General features: G+C 45.1%; 2 long non-coding RNA genes across 3 annotated transcripts; both read right to left on the bottom strand.

Moving 5' to 3' along the window:
• Positions 1-429: 429 nt before the first annotated feature.
• Positions 430-5264, bottom strand: LOC147758967 (uncharacterized). Its single transcript, XR_015319738.1, has 2 exons — positions 2122-5264; positions 430-1042 (listed from the first exon to the last, which is right to left on the bottom strand). It is a non-coding gene; the product is annotated as an uncharacterized LOC147758967 (long non-coding RNA).
• Positions 5265-12145: 6881 nt separating this feature from the next.
• LOC111242894 (uncharacterized) lies at positions 12146-18057 on the bottom strand. 2 transcript variants are annotated; one of them, XR_002670198.2, is made up of 4 exons: positions 15062-18057; positions 13792-14176; positions 12922-13125; positions 12146-12286 (listed from the first exon to the last, which is right to left on the bottom strand). It is a non-coding gene; the product is annotated as an uncharacterized LOC111242894 (long non-coding RNA). The 2 variants fall into 2 exon arrangements; XR_002670197.2 differs by lacking the exons at positions 12146-12286; positions 12922-13125 and having other exon boundaries at positions 13690-14176.
• Positions 18058-19675: the final 1618 nt, after the last annotated feature.

Below are 19675 nucleotides of genomic sequence, written 5' to 3'. Positions count from 1 at the left end.
AAAGAAGATACACCTGTATCTGTATAGGAAAATATGCTGATGCTCAATCGATTGATTCCTGCGGCACCACCCTCCACTAGAGGACATCGGCAGACCAGTGCTGGTTGGTTGGTCAAATTCGCCTTTTTGAACGCACACCCCCTACCACCGAAAAGTTGAAAATGTATGCCGTTATGAAAAAAACTATGTTCTGGCCCTTCAGCGACGCCTTTAATCAAAGATGTGCTGTTTAATTAGATCTCTGCATAGCGTAATACGAGAAGACACAAATCTAAACCTGTGTTGGTCAAAACACATACAGCCCTAGTTGCTCAATCTGAGTGACATCGTTCTAACTTTCCCCGACTCCGTTACCGCTAGATCCGTTAAATGAGATTAGTTGTATTTTCAATTTGTCAGGTAAGTCAATTAGAATACTGCGCGCTGATATTGGTTCACGAAATAAACAAGCCACATTTATTTTGAATCTGGATAAGGCATAATGCTTTTACGGACTTATGGAAGCTACCTTATAAGCCTAATTTTCTTTCCTTATTTTTGTTCTTTCTCCATCTTTTCCTCGACCTTCTCCTCCTCCAATAAAACCTCTTCCAGCGAAATCGCTGCTCTTGCTGCCACTGCTGTAGCCATGCCGCGTGATATTCAGCACGTTTATCTCATCCTGGTCGGTGGCTAGCTCTTCGTGTTCATTGTCCCTACTATTCTGTTACTATTACGCTATGTTCCGTTCACGCTCACGCAGATCTTGCTAAAACAGATATTACCGACGACGCTACCATAGCCATTGCGCCGTACAGCGGACGTACAATATCACGAGCGTCATTATCAGCACACGGTGTATGGGCGCGCGTGCGCACAAATATAGTGATGAGTATGATCGCCGAATTGGCTATGGCCGGTTTTTGCTCCTCCTCATCGTCGTCAGAGGTGGCGGCGGACGCGGCAGCAGCAGGCAAAAAGTGACAACGAAATGGTATCTGACGTTCCTTGGCAAGCAATTTCTACTTCAACTGGGTTGCTAGTGCTCTTCTGTAGGTGTTTCCTGGAAACCAATCAGCCGAGTTTCTTATTCTTAGTTGGTGGATCGTATACGTCTTAGACAGGAGATTCATAAGGCTCTTGAAGATTCTTTTTGCGCTTTTATATCTTAATAATTACCGCAGTCACACACTGCACATATATATATATATATATAGACAGCATGATCTGACTAGATATACATTTACATGGGGTGTTCATGCATTTGCCGCACACAGTTTACAACCTTAATAATCTTGCGGTTGGTAATAGTAAATTACTATCTTCTATATACAAATTGTTACGATGATTACGCTTATTACCAATTTTATAAACTAAAAGATGCAAAAGTTAACTCAGTTCCTTTAGTAAAAGACTAAACTAAGTTATGAAGGGAAAAAGCTTCAAAACGGTAGGAACAGAATACATATAACCAACGAAGAGAACGTCTTCACGTCGATTGGGTCTTAGTCAGGGTCAGAAAACAGTATTTTTTTTAACTACATAATTGACTCAATATGCTCACGTGTTATACGGTCGACAAGCCCTGTGGGTAGACCCTCGAGAAAAATAATCACACATACATTCACGCAAATAGAATATTGCTGATAAAGACCTTACGCCGTGAGATATTTTTCGTTCCTGAGGTGTTCTTTCACAGTTATTCCCCAAATACAAATATGTCGTATCCTTTTTAGATAGAATAGATAGATAGATAAATAGACAGATGGATAGAAAAAGTCCTGTGAGTTCCGGATTTTTCATTCCTTTCGGAATTGCTGGTAAAAAACGTTTTAGTCAATCACCTTTGCTTTTGTTTATGCAGTGTCTTGAGTAACACCAGCTAGGTAGGAAAGTACATTTGTTAGTAATCGAACGCAGATATAAAGATCGATCGGAGCATTGTATTTTTATGGGTATATATTTCCTTTTGTTTTGCATCTACTTATCAAATCTGCTTCAGGTGCTCCATTCATGTTCTTGGAGCTTTGCAGCCGACACCGCCCTTGCAGGCCGTTGAAAGTTTCTCCATTCCATAGCAGTATTTATATTTAAAATTAGTATATATTTAAAATTATAACCAATCTGTATACATTTATTTACCCACAACAGCAGTCACTGGCCATTGTAGAACAACATCCTGCGGTTCTGTCTTTTATGTCGACGACAATGACTTATCTCGTACAAGCGATAACGAGGGTGGCAACGATATCAGAGATACCGCTATACTGAGCCATTGGTTAGCGCCGAACCTCCACTGCAAAAAGTAAAACAGTAATCCAGATCCTCCCTTTGGGTAGTCTTCTTCATTCGCATACATATGCAGTACAGTGATGTAACATGGCGTTTCTGACGAAATTGGCGACTTCCAGCTGCGATGGCTTTGTCAAGGTTGACTTTGCAACAGCAAGACGTATATCTGTCGGCCTATTAATGTTTGTATTCAGTAAACGGGTTTGTTGATGAGGGACCAAACGGGAAATATGGCCAAACTTGGCCTGACGCGCATTAGGTGAAGGATGCATCGGTGAAGAAGTAAATTGCAAGCGTATGTTACTGTATGTGTCATATAACTATATCTAATTATTTGCACGTACATGAGAGTTTGGCATGATTTTTTCTTATCAATTGCAAGAAAATAATATCAGTAGTTTATTTAATAAAAGACGCAACGTTCTATTTAGCAATAATTAATTCCTACGTACTTTTACTGTCACTCTTTGCGATTTTTCTAATCTCTAAACCAACGTACTTTTCTGTCTCGCCAGAAAATTTCACGTTTGGTATTGAAAAACCTCTCCAGACAATTTTCTTTCTTTGTCGTAGTAAATCCAAAACCGGCAGGTTAGCTGGCGATTTTTTAATGAGCGTTGCTATAACATCGAGAATATTGCTTACATTCAGGCGGCTATCGTTTTTATTTTAGGATTGAACAACTAGTTTCCGGATCGTGAATGAAATCACTTTGTACCCAGAAATACCTGCAGCAGTGCGACAACGAATCGCCCGTGTTCTCAAACGTGGTCGATTCACGCACGAACACCAAGCTTGAATAGCAAGGAGACACCAACAGTGACATCGCGAACGATTTTCAATATCCGCTGCAGGCGGTCCTGCCACACTTCAATCCACGAAAAGAAGCAGTCAATGATAACCCTAAAGTGGCCTGATTGTCGTTGATGAGTCGGAGCAGGCATGCGTCTGATTGCCCTGATTAACTACCTAGCAACTTTGCCTTCAACTCTATCTCCTTTTTCAGGTTCAGGTTTAGGTTTTTTTCTTTCGTCTCCTTCGCGTTTTTCTCTTCTTATTGTTTGAAGATCAGCCAACTGTCTACCTTAAAGCTAGTCTGTCTTCTCTCACGCGTTCATCCTTCCGGCTCTTCTCGACTGATTTGGCGGGCGGTTACTGCTTACCTAACCATATATCGATCCCTCGGCTGCTCCTGCTGCCGCCGCCGGACTTTTCGCTGAAGATGAATCCTCTGCTGTCATCTAGTAGGCCACTTCACTGGCACCACGCGATGCATGATGAACATGTGGGAGAGTGAACACTAAGCTATTCTGTTTACGAATGGCAGCACGTGGAGTACGCGGCTCGCGCTTACTCTATCTCATTATTGTTCCTGCTGGATTCAAAGTAACGCCATTGGGAACACGCTTACGCTGCCGGCATCGAGCGTCTGCACTTATTCCTCGCGATTCGTCCGCAACTCCTCCATGGGGGTACGTCATAGGAGCCCTTTGGGGGCGACGAAAAGCCATGAACAAGCCGCCACTTTCTCGCTTTCAGTGGTTTCAGATGTGCCTGCCACGGGAGATCACTTTTTGTCCGCAGCTGCAAGCCAGACGTCAACTGGGTCATTCGACGTTGGTTCTAGCTAACCATTCGGATCGCCGTTGTTACGCTGGTAATTACAGATACAGATATCTATGCACACAGCCAGTGCCCGGCAGGGCCAGTGAAGCACAGGAAAATCAGCCAGAGTGATTTCTATTCTACTAATCGAATGCTGGTGAAAGTGCCAAGAAGACAAAGTAATACCAGTCGGTGTTCTCTCAGCTGGCTGACGCGAGGCGAAGGCGGTCGAACAGAAGATAGCACTCGTAAGAACAATCGCTCTGTAATGGACGACACTGAGTCAATGTGCATTCGCGTGTTACACCTGCAGGTGATGAGTAATAAGACATCGCTGCCTTAACCATTGTTTACGCTAGCCTAGTCTGAGAATATGCTTAGCTGTCTGTCTGATTTCTCAAGGACCCATGTCACTTACGTATCGAGCCTCCACCAGGTCGGCTCGTTTTTGCCTCGTAAAATCGTTCTTCCAATCTCGCCGTCATGAAATTGCGATCTCGTTGTTCAACTTTCCTCCAAATAAACTTAGGTACAGCTGTATCATACTCGATTGAAGGAACTGAAGTTATTTGTTAACATCATCTGCAACATTAACGTTATCATCCAGAACATCGGCTGGCAATAATGATTTCGGGTGATGACGGATGAGGTCCACAACAGCTGATCTTTTATTTTTGCCCATCACTACATGCGTTACTTCATCTCTTCATCACCTAGGTCGCTAACTAGCCGGCTCGCATGTTTCGCAAGCAAGAATCCTCAAATCCCACATCGGGACGCATCAGAAGCAGCGACAAAAAATAGTTCGCCGGACGCACGGACGTCTGTTCGCTTCATGATCCGATAACGATCTTCAGCGATAGCGCTTACTAAATTAGCTAAGCAGACGAAGTAATAGACACCACCATAAAGGTGGTGACAATGACGATCATAATCATCATGCCGGTTGTTTACTTTAGATAGCACTGAGCTGGTTAATAAACTTGGAACAAGTATATTTTTAAACCGGTTGTTGTGTAACAGATAAATCTCACCGGCTACCTTTTTGCCCGCTATACGGACTCGTATGCAGCTGCATAGCGTTATATGCGCCCTCCTATACGAGCTGGTCGCCGCTGATTTCCTTGTCAGGTAATTCTATACAAAACAGATACACCAAATAACTGAGGATTTGAATAGTCAGAGAATAGACTATTCGTCTAGTACACCAATATTATACATTTTGGCCCTGTATTTGTCATTCTACTGAAGACTTCCACATGAATTTATTTTGCAAACACAGGCTTCAGTTGTTTACCCCGCTGGTACACACTAAAACTTCGCTTGTCTGATAGACTTTTGTCTAGAAACAGTTTAATATTGATTGCGTATTCCTTCTCAATGACATTAATAATGAGATGAACCTACTAGATTATACACGTAGCTCCAGTTGACGAAGCCCACAAACCGGGATGCAGTTAAATATGGCACCACACCTGTTGGCCTATACCACTTGCCGAAAGATGCGAAACAAGTATTGCCCACGTGTCATTGATAGCCTATATGATGGGGTTTTTATACGTGACCACGTATTGCCAAAGATCCTCGGTTAAAGTCGTTCTGGGTCAGAAACAAACGGTTCGTCTTTGCTTTTTTCCTTAACGCAAATTGCACTTTGTGACAGAATGACTTCAGATTTCAATCGAAGTGTACCGACATAAACAAGATCATTTTCGCTACCAACCTGCCTTGTCATGCACCGCCCTCGCTCGTCCGTCTGTATAGCCCTCCGCTCGTTTCATAATCTAAGCGACAGCTTACACACTTTCTGTGTTTGCCTTTTTGTGGACGTCGAGTCACGCTAAAGGCCGATAGCAGCGATAGCAATGGCATCTAGTCACGGCTCTCTCGAGCATCCCCGGAAAGTCTTTGCATATCAAGGACTTCTGCTGTGATTTAAGTTCGGACACCGGAAGCGAGATTACCTTCTGTTAACGTGTATGATGAAGATACACGTCCCGGTAGGCTAAACTGTCGAGTAAAAAAGATGCTAGCTCTATTGAGAGTGTAGGAGGACGCCTTTGTCTTCATTATTAGCTATGTCAACGTTGTCGCATAAGTTGTTCTCGGAAGAGACTTATTCGACATTATAGCCGATTGACATATTAGTAAAAAATAAATAAAGCAGAATAAAAACACGAAGTACCCAAACGTTACAGCATCACTAACATTTTGGCTGCACCAACAATCTATGAAAGATTGGATGAAATCGTGATGTCATGGATGTTTATAAATACAAAGCAAAAGTTCTCATTTTGGCGATAGCTAAACAAGTTTCTGGCCGATTTAGTAATGCACGACTAGCGAAAAGTCAACTATTTTTGAATCGAAAAATGCGTATTTGGTAGATTTAAAAATGCGCGCGCATATGATGCCGTATCTTAACACCTGCCCTACAACTACCTCATCTTCTGTATGCATGTTGGGTTTCTCTGCAGAAGCCAAGTTATAACACCCTATCAGCTAGCACATGTCATAAAATCAATAATATTATTATTATTATTATTATTACCATTTTGTTACCATTATTACCACAATGATTTCGTAATGTACGGGCCTTTTAATTGTTATCGCCATGATTATTATCTTACTAAGATTATCGGCACAAGTATTCGTTCGTTTTGGTTCATTCGATAGAGGCATAGTTCTTTCTGTTCATAAAATCTTCGTTCTTCGTGATCCTCATTTACAGCTACAGCGACATCACTACTATCATCGCCATTAGTCGTTCAAACATTACTCGTTTACCGACGAAGCGCTGCAAGTTCGGTTAGCATCAATACAGCCAGCATATACATTACATAATCGAAACGAACGGTATAGGCTGCGGGAGTGCGCCGCCGTTAAGGGAATATCTAGGCGGGCGAGCTCTGCTGCGCAACAGTCTGTACAGGCATCGTATTTGTGGTGAAGATTCACTGAAGAGCGCCTGTTGATTGGTATACATGTATGGATGATTCTGAAGCGGGAGACGGAGCACGTTCGGGCTTCCGCGTAAAAAAGAAACACAGAGAGCGAGCTACTTTCAAAATAAGTTTCTTGCTCAGGCCGCAAACTACGATAATGACGACAACGACGACGACGACGACGACGAACACCGCGACGAGGCCATCGAGCTTGACGAGGTCGAAAGGAGAGCTTCTGTAATCTGGGCATCTTTATGTGTCTGTGTTGATGGTCTGTGCCTTTGCCCGTACGACGATTTTTAGCTCAACCGGTACACGTTATGCCGGCGTACGTGTACAATATTCGAAAGGATATTGCCCGGTCGCATATCGAAAATTGGAAATACAGAAATCTTTTGATTGTCCAACTTCCAGAAGCCGAGCGGAAAGCCAGTTACTAACCAGCTAGACAGTTAACTATTCAGTGAAGTACGGAGGCAGATACGATTCCATAACCAACGATACCATACCAATACTTGTAGGTCGTTGAAGCTACTTACTCGCTTTTAGAAGCATCTCGCCTCTTCTTTCTTTCTTTCTTTCTCATCGTTTTGTTCACTAGGGATACGCCGGATCCGGATGTTTGCACAACTACACAAGGTTGTACGGAAGATAGCAAGATGACGTTAGTTTATATTCTATGTATAGGAATCTAACGTGTTTTTGATAACCAATACACACTTGACTATTTGCTACGTTAACACGATAAACTGGTACCAACGAATTTGTAGGAATATATTGCTATCCTTACGGTTATTATTATCGCGGTTTTGCATTGACAATATAAATGTTTTTCAGTAGTATACATAGACGTACAACAATTGGACCGTCGAAATAGGACAAGTGAATTAAAGATCTACAGCTTCTTCAATAGATCTTCCGTAATGTGTCTCTCTGACAAGATTTCGAGTGTCGAATGCAGATGTAAGGGAAAGAAATGCCAGTCCGGGGAACGTATGGTGCTGAGCAGACGCTTCCAGACCAACCGCAAAGCTTACTACGGTCAGCTCAAGCGATCACAGCTCTGCATCTTCGACGATCCTAATAAATGACAGAATCAACAGATCGTTGTCGGATCGATTTTTAGTATCCCACAAATTACAGATACTGTATAGGAACCGCTGGTCGACCTAGGCAGCCTAAAGTGGCAGGTGTTCTTTCCAGAAGCGGTGGACACCACTGAGCAATTCTATGGAGCAAGACTCGATAGCGCTGGCGGCTGATGCAAAATTTCAGTTGAGTTTCCTACAAATAATCCTTGCAGGTTGTTGGTACATAAAGTTTAACTTCTACGTGTAGTGACGTGTTAAGAAGCCTCCAGAATGGTGATCCTTCATTAGTTGTTTTAACCATTTCAGCCTCAAGCGGCGTTTCCATTTTTACTTAGCATATTCAATCCAAGATGTCGCCTTGCAGACGCCACCGTCATATATGAACGATACAGAGAAACTGTATCCATTGTATCGTTGTTGTGAATACAAATTTCCCGTTAAATAGCATTCTCTCAGATGATCATGCTAATGCCCGCCTAAATATTCTATTTGCCCGCTGTATAGAAATCCGCGGCATTCACCTTATAAAAACTGAATTTGTATTCGCCCCACATGTCTGATTAGTCCCCGCACGCTTATACCGACACAGACGCCCACAGACGCAGACACATGCGCAGGGACACTCAATTATAGCTGACTCCTCCCCCCGTTCCTTCCTCCATGGCCTGTCAGCAAAGGATGCAAATTTTCCAGTTCGTTCATCATCACCTTCAACATCACTCGTCGTTAATGTCCACGTCTCACTTGTGCAAGTAAATCTACACGGATCTAAATAAGTATCTATCCTTCTGTATCTGTCTGTCTTCACGAATAATGTTATAAACAGCTCGTGTAGTTTGTTGCAGACATTGTGACAGGCTCAGTGTCGTTCGCTGCCCGGTTTCGATACTTAAACGAGCGAATTCGCTCAATCGATCGTCATACGTTGCCGTTGACTATGTGAAGACGGCGGTAAACTTTTCAAATTCAAACGGTTCCCTCCAGTCAACAAATTGGTGAGCCAACGAACGCTTTACCTTCCCACCGAGCTACGTCTGGTGCTATTAAGCGGATAAAAAAGAAAAAAACTACTTGTCAGTTGGAATCCGATCAAAGTGTGTGCATATAGAGATGTATTAAGAAATTTCCACTCCGCCTAAGGGTGTAACTGTGCAGTCTCGTCTGTTGCGTGGATACTCCTCTTTCCAAACTATAACTATGATTGGAAGTCCATTGTTGATGCAAGCGTCGTCTCTGTTCGCCGTTGCTGCTGGCTAATTGACATTGAGTCGTCGCCGGCGGAGTGGCAGGCTGGCAGGCAGGCAGGCAGGCAGACGAGCGATCGCTATAGAAGAATTCAATTTCAATTGTCATCGAAATGTTATTGTTTCGTTGCTGGCCAGATCGCCGTCTACTCGCGCTGTCGCCCCCGTTTGCCGCCCAGCTTATAGCAGCAGTGAATAAGGCATCTCCACTTACACGCTTGCGAGCTCATCTTCCCAGTCGCTTTACCTTCTTGTTCTTTTGTGTTTCCACTGCTACTTTCGTTGGTTTGTTGATCTCTTTTCGCAGTTTCACTCTTATTGGATGCAGCCTCTGCCCCTGCTTGCATTGTGAAGGGGCTTCACCGTGGATGCCCCGGCCCTAGTTCGCCACAGTCGCGATTCTGTTCGTCGAAGCGTCGTCTGCTTTCTCGCATGCTCACTCGTTTACTTGGGAAGTACTCAAAGGGCGTGTCTCGCAGTGAATTTTTACCTCTTGAAACGGCAGGCGATATAGAGACGCAAGAACAGAGTCGAAGATAATAGTCTTCGTAAAAAGACAATCTTCACTCTCTTTTTTCCAGGTCTTCGTCTTTAGCCATCATTTCTAGTCGTCCACCCGTCTATTCCGATTCGTCCCTTTCGCCTGCTTGTCGATGCGTCTGTATCTCGTGTGCAGCAGAGGGATTGAGCACGAGAACTGCCCCTCTCCCTATTGCTGCTGCTGCTGCTTTTCGCTGGGGCGAGCGGCCCAGTGGAAGCGCGTCAGCGTTACTTTGCTTTCTATGCAACGCGGAGCTACGCGTACAAACAGCGGCTACGAAACAAATCAAGTGGCTGTTCTGTTCGATTTCCAAACAATTCTCCATCTGAATAACATCCCTTCGCGCTTCTTGTCTTCCTAACTTTGTCGTCACTCTTTGCCCGGCGACAACGGAAAAGACACAAAGGCCAGAATAGGCAAAAGAAAGCAGAAGGGGCAGCGACTTCGGTAGAGGTCCCCCGCAAGGAAACCACTCGTTCGTTGTCAAGGGAACATGAGGGAGAAAACGCCACAAGCCGAACCCGATTGAGTCTCTGGCTCGCCGCCGCTTGCCATAGGACAAAAAAAAGAAACTTCGATTCGCCTTTGTCTCCGCTCTATCCAGTTCGGTGGTAATATGTACTGCCACAGCCAAGTCGCTACGGTCGAAATCGTCAGCTGTTTTTGCCGTTTCTCATAGCGATGATGCTGACGGCTATGCTTTTCGAGACATCGCTGATGCTGTGCTTGGCGGTGGTGGAAGAGGCGCAGCTGGAATAAGAGGCGAAAACGAATGTTCATCGTTATAGCCAATGAGTGGGCCGGACGACGACAAGTGCCGGTCCAGTCGTCCTAGTCCGAGTTCATTCTAACGAGGAGAAAAAACGAAAACAAAAACAGCGTAACTACCGTTCGCTTTCGCGCACGATTACCACAATCGATCAGGCGGGCCGACTTCTCGACAGTGCGTGGATAGTATACTTACTAGCTTTTCTAGCCTCGCTCTTGATTTTATCTGTTTCACCTTTTTTCTATTTTGTAGTTGTGCAGTTTACTCTGCTTGGTCTCTGATAGGCCAATAGGCTTGTTCGAACTAGCTTCGCTGCTCGAGGCAAGGCAAGGCGAGCTGAGCGCGGCAACACCACACATTAGTACGTTGGAATTTTTGCCCGAAGCAATCGAGGTTGTTCAAGCTGCTAATTATGATGATACCGTCGCTGTGACGGACTCTTGTAAGATGCAGATGGCTCGCTCCATCCATCTAGCAAGAGCGGTGCGGCACTAAGTGGACAGCGGCTGAGCAGAATTTGTCCTTCTGCCCGCCAAAAAGGGAGCAGCTCCTTCGCTCTAGCAGAGAGTGGATATGCAAAGGCCCTCGATACGTTTTTAATCGGTTGTCCTTGGTTCTGGTTTCACCGGACGATCATCATCTACAGACCAGCGCATTTCCACTCACTCGCTGATAACGACGAAGATGTTCGCTGGCCATGCAAATACACACTTCCTGCGTTACGGAACAACGTGTTCCTCCTAAGACAAGGGGCAAATCTACGAATCGGCAAAGGTAAGAGGCGGCGTCTAGAACACGACCACCCGATAAGTATAATGGACCGATCGCAGGAACAATTCCTCGTCTGATGGTAGTGAGGCAGTTAGTAGCAAATACTGCTACATTATCAACTGTGATAGAATTGAAGACAAACGCCCTCACCATCATCGAACCAGGTAACATTGAAGGGAACAATCTCTGTAACAGAACACCATCGGGCAGCATCTGCCAAAGAGGTTGCTGCAGGGGTTTAGAGGAACAGATAACGCTACATTCCTGGGAGTTATAAGCAGCAGCGGCAGCATCATGGAAATCGTAACCATCTGGCTCAGTTGCAGCCTAAGGCAACAGCAGCTGCGGCTACAGCTGAAGGGGCTTCTTAACAGGACAACTTGGCCAGAAACTAGATCGTCGGAAGACAGTGGCCAACAATAGCTTTCTGTAGCAGTTACTATTTATATACACTACAGACGATTGTCTCCGTAGGCTGCTTCTGTGTCTGCCGCTACTCTATTCAAGCGTCTTCACTTGTACTTTTATCGTACTCTTCCGTTTCCCCCTTCGCCCATCGATTTATGCGGTCAAAAATATAATGATACTGATGATGATTGTAAGATAAGATCGTTGTCATGAGAACGACACGTTGACATGAACTAAACCGGTGCCGCTGACCTATTCCGTTAAAGTGTCCACTGAGCCTATCCATATATATATATATATATATGTGTATATTTATATTGTTATTGTCATAAGTTGGTTCAATAGAGAAGGTGGCTATAATAAAGAGTTAAAGTATCCACTGCGAGGATAGTTTTGTAAATTTAGTTCTTCATAGCCATAGCTTTTCATTGATCTTGATCCAAATCAGACTTATTTCACGGGTGATACCTCTGTCACAATACGACGTCTCATCTCGGCCATTGAGCTACGCATATTCACACCATTGTGCTAATGCATTCGGGAGCTCCAGAGGAGTCCAGCTATCAATAGAAGATTTAGCCAAATAGGAAAATTCGAAATGGCGAACTTTCTTTTTGATCGACGTTCCTAGTAGGACATCCCTGAATAAAAATACAATGCAAAATGATGTGTTTTTCAGTATGTGCGTTTTTAGCTAGTGAGTTCAGAATTTTGAATAAGAACACGCAACAAAAATAGGGTGATAGATGAGATATGTCTATTAGACGTTCCAGCAATGATACGCACACGGCCTAAAATGCACCTATTATTATAGATATGTACAAGTTATTCTAACTCTATAGCCTATAGCTGTTATTCAGTATAAGCTAGGCATAACGGTTATAAATTTACCGCATAAATTTACCGCATAATTTCTGTAGTCATAATTTTGCGGGGCATAAAACCAGCCTTTGCTTCTTTTTCTGATAAGAAAAGTTGTCTATTGCCATCATCAGCGACGCATCTGAGATACAGTATGTACAAAAGCTCTCCAGTATATTACGCAGTACGCAAACGCTCAACACTACTACTACTACTACTACTACTACTACTACTACTACTACGCACTGCTCCAGCAACAGCTCCGTTGAGCCGTCGCCGTCAAGCAATAATAACCGATGCCGCCACGGTCCGCCTGTGTCCCTGAACCTGACCCAGGCCGTGGTCAGAGTCGTCGAGCCCCGGCCCAACTTCAGCCTTCCAACACTCCGTCGAAATGCTAAGCTTTTATCCTCACCTTCTACACGTCCGCAAGTCCTTTCACTCTTCCGGCGACTTTGTCCGTAAAGCCGCAGCTGACAGCAGCTAGATCCCAGTAAACGGAATCGTAGTAGAAAATAATGGAGGCTTGAATCAGTGACGCCGACTGCTCGTTTGCCCGGCAGACACAAAAAAAAAGCCGGTTCACAGACACGCACACGCGTCTATACACAGCATATCTCTGGAATAGAAAGAAAGGGTAGAAGTCGTTCTAGAAGAAGACGAAAATGTCGCTGAATCAACTCCGGCTGACCGCACGCCGCGAGACAAGCCCAGAGAAATCCATAGTATACTATGGATTTCTCTATATATGTATGAAGTAAAAAGCGAACTCTGCTACGGAAACCACGAAGTTGTGGGTTCGGTGCTATAAGTGAAAAGCATCAACCAACCGTTCTTGCCAAATTAGATTATTGGAAACAGATGGTAATACAGAATGGCGCGCTATCGACAATGGAAACCGTAGTTTCTGCAGTTTTTCGTGGCCAAACCTATTTCCAGTCGGCTGTAATGATCTAGCTATGCATATTACCAATATTTATCCTCGGCATCGTGGTTCCTATCCGTCTCAGTAACAGAGACAAAGGTAGCAGCCACAGAAAGGTTCAATGGCGCAGGGTGCCCTCACAGGGACCACACTGACCGAACTGACTAATAATATTTACAGCTAAATATATTCCGATACGTTTCTGGTTTGATAGTTCCGATGGGTGAGACGGCGACGAAAATAATGACAACAATGCCGTTGCGTTTGCACATATATATACTTTCTTACTTGTAAAAGAACATGAGCGACATACTCAATGACACACTACAGCTGTTGCCAAATATTTTGTATAATCAATACATTGTAACAACGTCCTCAGTTGTCCGACGCGCTTTTCTTGGCCGGATATAGTGAAGCCACCCATCGGTAATAGGCAACAGCAAGGCTCGTCAGGAACAACGACCAGGCTATCACGTTCTATTGTCGTATTGTGCGTGCGGTAGTGGCCGGATTTGTATACATATATTTATTTACGACAAATCTGCCACTGCGTTTCGCTGTGTGTTACGCTAGTGCTGCTTTAGTACAGGCACCAGGCCGAGGCGCTCGAAGGCGGACTAGTCGATGGAGTAACGTGCCGCGAACACGTTCGATAGCCATTTTCTCGGTGCCGCTCACGATCCAGTGTCGCCATCCATCGTACGGCCCGCGATGTCATGCATTTTAAAATTGTCTCGTTGAAATTCTGAAAGAATACAGAATTTTCATGTAGGATATGAGTCCGAAATCTTGATGGTGTGATATTAGAACAAAGATGGTGACGATAAAAAAAAAATGCCACATGCTAGCGCTTAAACAATGTTTAGGCAATAAGTTTGCCTCGCGTCTGCTAGCAACAGCTGGAAATACCTATTATCACTAATCGCGCTTTGGCATGAACGCGCAGTACATACGTAGCCGCATAAGCTTTGCAGTGAAAATAAAGAAAAACGCATGATTATCTATTTTCCATAGTTGTCAAGGTCAAATACCGTGTAAACGATAGGGATGATGGCGTCGGTGACATTAAAGTGGCACATCCGAAGGGGCCGGTATAAGTGGAACTAAAACTTTGCGACAGGTAAGGTTAGATTGAAACTGTTGGGTGTTGCCTGTGCTAGGGGATATTCGTTTAGAGGGCTATGCATATGTGTGAATCAACTGCGACTGACTATATCAAGTGGTGTACTTTTTTTACTCGTTAAGTAATTCTCCTTGACTTGCGTAGGATAAGGCCAATGTGTATTTTTGTCGAAAGGTACAATGATGCCATTGGTTTTCGTTAGTGGTAATGAGGTTAAGATTGAATAGCCGACGGATTAACTGGACCAGTTTATGGTTCGCTCCACAGCGTAAAAAAGCACTCTCGTGTTATTTTGCTATTTTCAAGTATTACCTGAATCAGCAAGCTGTGAAAAGTTTCTAAAAACGTAGCATACACATAGTATTATGTAGTCACTGTTTTCAAAGTCCTACCGAACGCTGGACTATGCCATTTTTCCCTAAACAGTATATACATTCAGCAAATGCGCCCTTATCAGCGTCATTACTCTGAGCTTTGAGTCTTGCGCGGCTGACTAGTGAGGCTTACCAGATCCTTGGAAGCATCATCGCCCACCTTTACGTAACTTTGTGTTTTCCGCCAGTTCTTCTTTGCATCATCGTCTTCTTCTGAAGATGACGAAAAAAAGATCACTCACGATATCCTATCTCATACGCTTCGACGTCTCATCACACCGCATCATATTTGATGCTGCTGTTGCTGATGGCGCGCATCGGTACTCTTAGTTATTTGATATAATATATGTACATATGTTACGATTGGCTTCTTGGCTTGGTCTGACTTGAGCCTGGAGATGTCGTGGCTACCGGCGTTATTACGTATCTCGTTTTTTTGTTGTCTTCACCGTCGTGAAACTTTTGTTCCGTAGGCCTTTCGCCGTGGTACTGGAAACAACAACAACAACTGCTGCTGCTGCTGCTGCTGTTGCAGCTGTTGCACAAGAGAGTAGTATCGTGAGAGCGCCTGCCAGGAGCGTCGGCAACAGCGGCAGCAACGTTTTCCGCTGTGCGTGGGACTTTTTTAGAGGCCGGGAGCAGCAGCTGCCGCGGCGGCCGCCGCAGGAAAGCCAGCGCCATCAGTAGCAGCAGTTCCACAACGGAACGGGACGAAAAGAGCGAGACGGGTATGGGCACTGCGCGCATTGGCCTTTGTGTTGGGCCCATCCGGTCGATCTGAGTCGATGCGGTTAGGCTTCTCCACTCCTTTTGCTTCCCGATCCACTTCAGCGGCAGCAGAAGAAGCCAGGATATCAAGAACGCCGCCAACAATAACAACGATAGCGCAAGCGGCAAGAACATATCGACGCTGGCCAGTCATCGTCATCGTGTCCGTTCTCCTTCTCCACGCTTTCTTCTTTCCTTCGGAGTCAACCGTCAGGTCAACCGGCAGGTTCAACTCCGTGGCATAGCAGCGGCACCGGCAACAGTAGCAACACCCCGTTTGTTGGCTGTCTGCCTGGCTGGCCGGTCGGCTGCTCCCAGTTCGTCTCGAATGCTACCGCTGCAACAACTACCCATTTGAGAAGTGCAATTGCAGACCGCCCTTCACTCTAGCCCTTCCAGCAATCAGCCGCACGAACGTCGCTAGCACGGTACGACACTATGCGGCAACCGCTACCTGTTCTTGCTTCCAGCCCGTCACGGAGGCTGGCCATTCTGAAGCTTATTCCAGCCCGGACATCTCATAGTCTATTCCAGCGCACTTTGGCTCTCTGCTACTCGAGACGACGCTACGGATAATGTTGACATGTGTTGCGATTCCACACAGACACACAAGATGGATAGAAACACAAATGCGCACGCAGAGCGCAGAACCAAAACGACTTTTCTGAGCCGTTTGTGTTCTGAAATTTCTTTCCGATCGTGCTCGTCCGCTCGTCCCAGTCGAGCCAGAAATCGTCTGCGATACAAAGGACACATAACAAAAATGCTGCTGTTATTCTCGCTGCTTCTGCTGCCTGGATCACTGTCGCGTCATTTCGATTTACAGCGTCGCTGTTGCATTTGATTGCGTGCGAGCTCAGCTCGTACGGCGTCAACATACGCGCTGAAAAGCAGGAATCCCACGAAGTCAATCGCCAGTAATCGTAGCTGAAGGCTACGACCGTTTTATCATACCACCTGTTGTCCACTGATCCAGTTACTAGTAGGTCTGAATTGCCCAGCCTGTTCGGACGTTTGTAGTCACTAGTATTGCGACTGTTGCAGTTTCGTTATTAGTTCTATTAGTTCTGGAAGTTGGAGCTGAGAGCATCCGGTGCCGTTCGAAGTGACGCAGATAAATGCCCCTTTGTCTAGCTGCGTGTCCGCCCCTTCCGTCGCTTCTCACTGCGCTCAACTTGATCATCTTTCCGACACTCGGCCAACGTAGGCCTTTTTCAACCACTAGTGTCTGCGGCAGCGATGATGACAGCGCACAAACGCCTAGAGCGCGGATGCCACCTTTCAGACATTACACTGCTACACAGTAGAGAAAATACGGGAGTGTGATACCACTGTTATTATTATATAATTCTAGATGGGCATAGATAGCGCAAGGGCGCATCGTCGTTGTTATCTTTTAGCTGTTGCCATTACACCGTACCCGCCGCTGCTCGAGCGCGAATGAATGACTGTTACTCGTCCGACGTTGAATTAGCTACGTACTATCATCATTTACCTTCTTTCAAAGTAATCACATTAACAGTAGCGCATTAGCAAAAATTATGCCGTATAGAATCGCCTCTTGTAATCCTGGACTCTAACTCGCTCTTCAAACATGACGGCAGTGGCGGTAGCAATAACAGCAGGACAACAGACACGCCCTGTATAAACAACTCAAATCTTGACACTGTCTTAAACGTTGACAGAATAGGCATTCTGGTCATCAGCAGCTTTTTCTATTGCGTCACATCTACCTCTGTTCAACTGCTACCATAGAAAACGCACTGACTTTAGACTTTAGATGATCGAAATCATCTACGACGGCGAGAACTAAACTGATCAACGTGGGGCAAAGTTCGTTAAGAAATCTTCTTAAAACTATTTAGTCAGTCTTGAATTGTTCTTCCATGGCAAGGAGTAGGACGTTTTCCTCGTTGTCCATATTGAACTGTGCCTTAACCAATGTCCGATGACGACAAGTAGCAGAAGAGTCAACAGAGTAGATGGAATTGTATAACGGTCGGCTTAAAGTGGCATGCGTGCGACATCACTCGAAGCTCCCAACACAACAACGTATTGGTCCTACATTTGCGACGAGAGAACGAAAGAAGCTTTCTCTAGAAATACAATTCTATGAAAAGTAAGGCATTTTATTTTGCATAAACGGCTTATCAGCTGGTTATAAAACGGTCCAGTTGGCATTACAGACCGTCGAACAAACTGAAATCAATATAGGGAAGCAAACTATAAAACTAAGATTTCTATTCATTGTATCTAGTTAGCTCGGTCGCTTCCGGTCGAATAGTGAGTTTTATATATTAACTAGCCGATGGCTATGCGTGTCTGTGCTATCATGAGTCGCAATAATCGCCACCCCCGTATTCTCGCCCCCCCCCCCCCCCCCTAGGAGCCTTCGGCACGCTAAGCAATCGCGGGTCTACAGTGATGCTGAAACGCACACACACATACACACACGCATGAATGCGACGCACCCAGGTCCTGCACTATCGCATAAGGAAAGAAGGCAGCACTTCTGCCGTCCTATCTCCCTTTTTCTCTCGTTGTGTCGTGTGGCCGCCTACTTGTTCGAATATCCCTTTACAGCAGTCATCGGTCTCCCGACACACACATTTACTGAATTCAACGCAGCAACAAACCCGTCCTTAGAAACAGCGAGTGAGAAGACAAGCCATCCTTTATAGGACAAGAGAGGACTTTGCAAAGGTCTTTCAAGCAGGGAATATTTCTCCAAAGACGGCTCTAAAGATCTTCAATGTTTGCTGGCCTGCTCAGTGACTTGCTTAGGGATTGTTGCTTCCTTTCGGACCTTCTGGCAGCAACGGCAGCGTTACCCGTCTCGGCAGCCTCGCTCGGAGTAGACCAGTAACAGAGCTTCGTCGCCTGTTGTTGTTATCTTATGCAACAACAACGACTCTAAGCAGTAACGGCCAGTGTCAGCAGCCGTTGTTGGTGTCGCTGCGGCGAGCGTCGGCGAAACCTACGTGAGCTGATCCTGTCAGGCAGCAGCAGCAGAAGCAGCCATCCAGTCGGGTCGCCTTTTGGCGTTCGACGAGTTTGCGGAAGGACCTTCTGCCACCCAGATGCCTCCGATGCACTCTGCTCTGTACGTGTGCAGCCAGGCGCTATATGTAGTCGATATAACTTCAGAGACGGCTCCACTTGGACTTCGACCTGGTTTTTTCTGCTTCTTGCTCCCTTGTCTATTTTTCTCGCAAAAGTCATCGTCTTCTTGTTTTTTCTTTAGCTGTCGGTATTGCCAACAGAACTTACTGTTACGGCCAGCGTAATTGCCAGCCATCTTTTTTTCGGCAGTAAGAGACGCGTGGTCATTGACGTACGAATCAACAGGTCTCACCGGTTGACTTGAATAGTTAGTTAAGTTTCTCAATTTCGCCATGATATTAGTCCAGTGCCTGAGCTCCGATGAAATGTCTGACGGACAACGTCGGCTATTCCTAATACACTTTGGGATGTGGGCATGTGTGCCATTACGTCAGGTCAGAGCACATAAAGATAACGGGCAAGCTGAGTCGCACGAAAATCTTCTTCGTTCGGATAGGCGACGCGGCCACCTGGATACTGCTATACACATACCATCTTGGTCGGCAAAGTGGCCCCCGAAAGTTATTGGACAAGGTCTAACAATGCTGGCCTTACGGCATGCGACTGTGGACCCATTTTAAGAAAGTTTGAGACTAAAGCTGCAATAGGTTAATAGGAGCAGTCCGTTCGCATATTCTTGCATGCAAAAGTCATCTAGTGGTCCTATTGCGACTCGGAATTTCCTTCGTGCCTTTGATAATGTATCGAATTTAGTAAGCGAAACCTACGGTGTAACGCTGTCAGAACTTGTCGAAACATACAAACCATAGAGCCAACGTCCACATATACTGTGAATCTATTGTATTTTTCAGAGAAGTTAATTTTTTTTGGCCATTTCGTACGAAAACGACATCGTTCAGCTTAATTTTTGAGTGTT

The sequence above is a fragment of the Varroa destructor genome, unplaced genomic scaffold (assembly GCF_002443255.2).
Source record: "Varroa destructor unplaced genomic scaffold, Vdes_3.0 BEIS01000001.1, whole genome shotgun sequence".
Lineage (NCBI taxonomy): Eukaryota > Metazoa > Arthropoda > Arachnida > Mesostigmata > Varroidae > Varroa > Varroa destructor.
The sequence above is the reverse complement of the archived record's forward strand: the minus strand, read 5'-3'. Positions and strand labels throughout refer to the sequence as shown.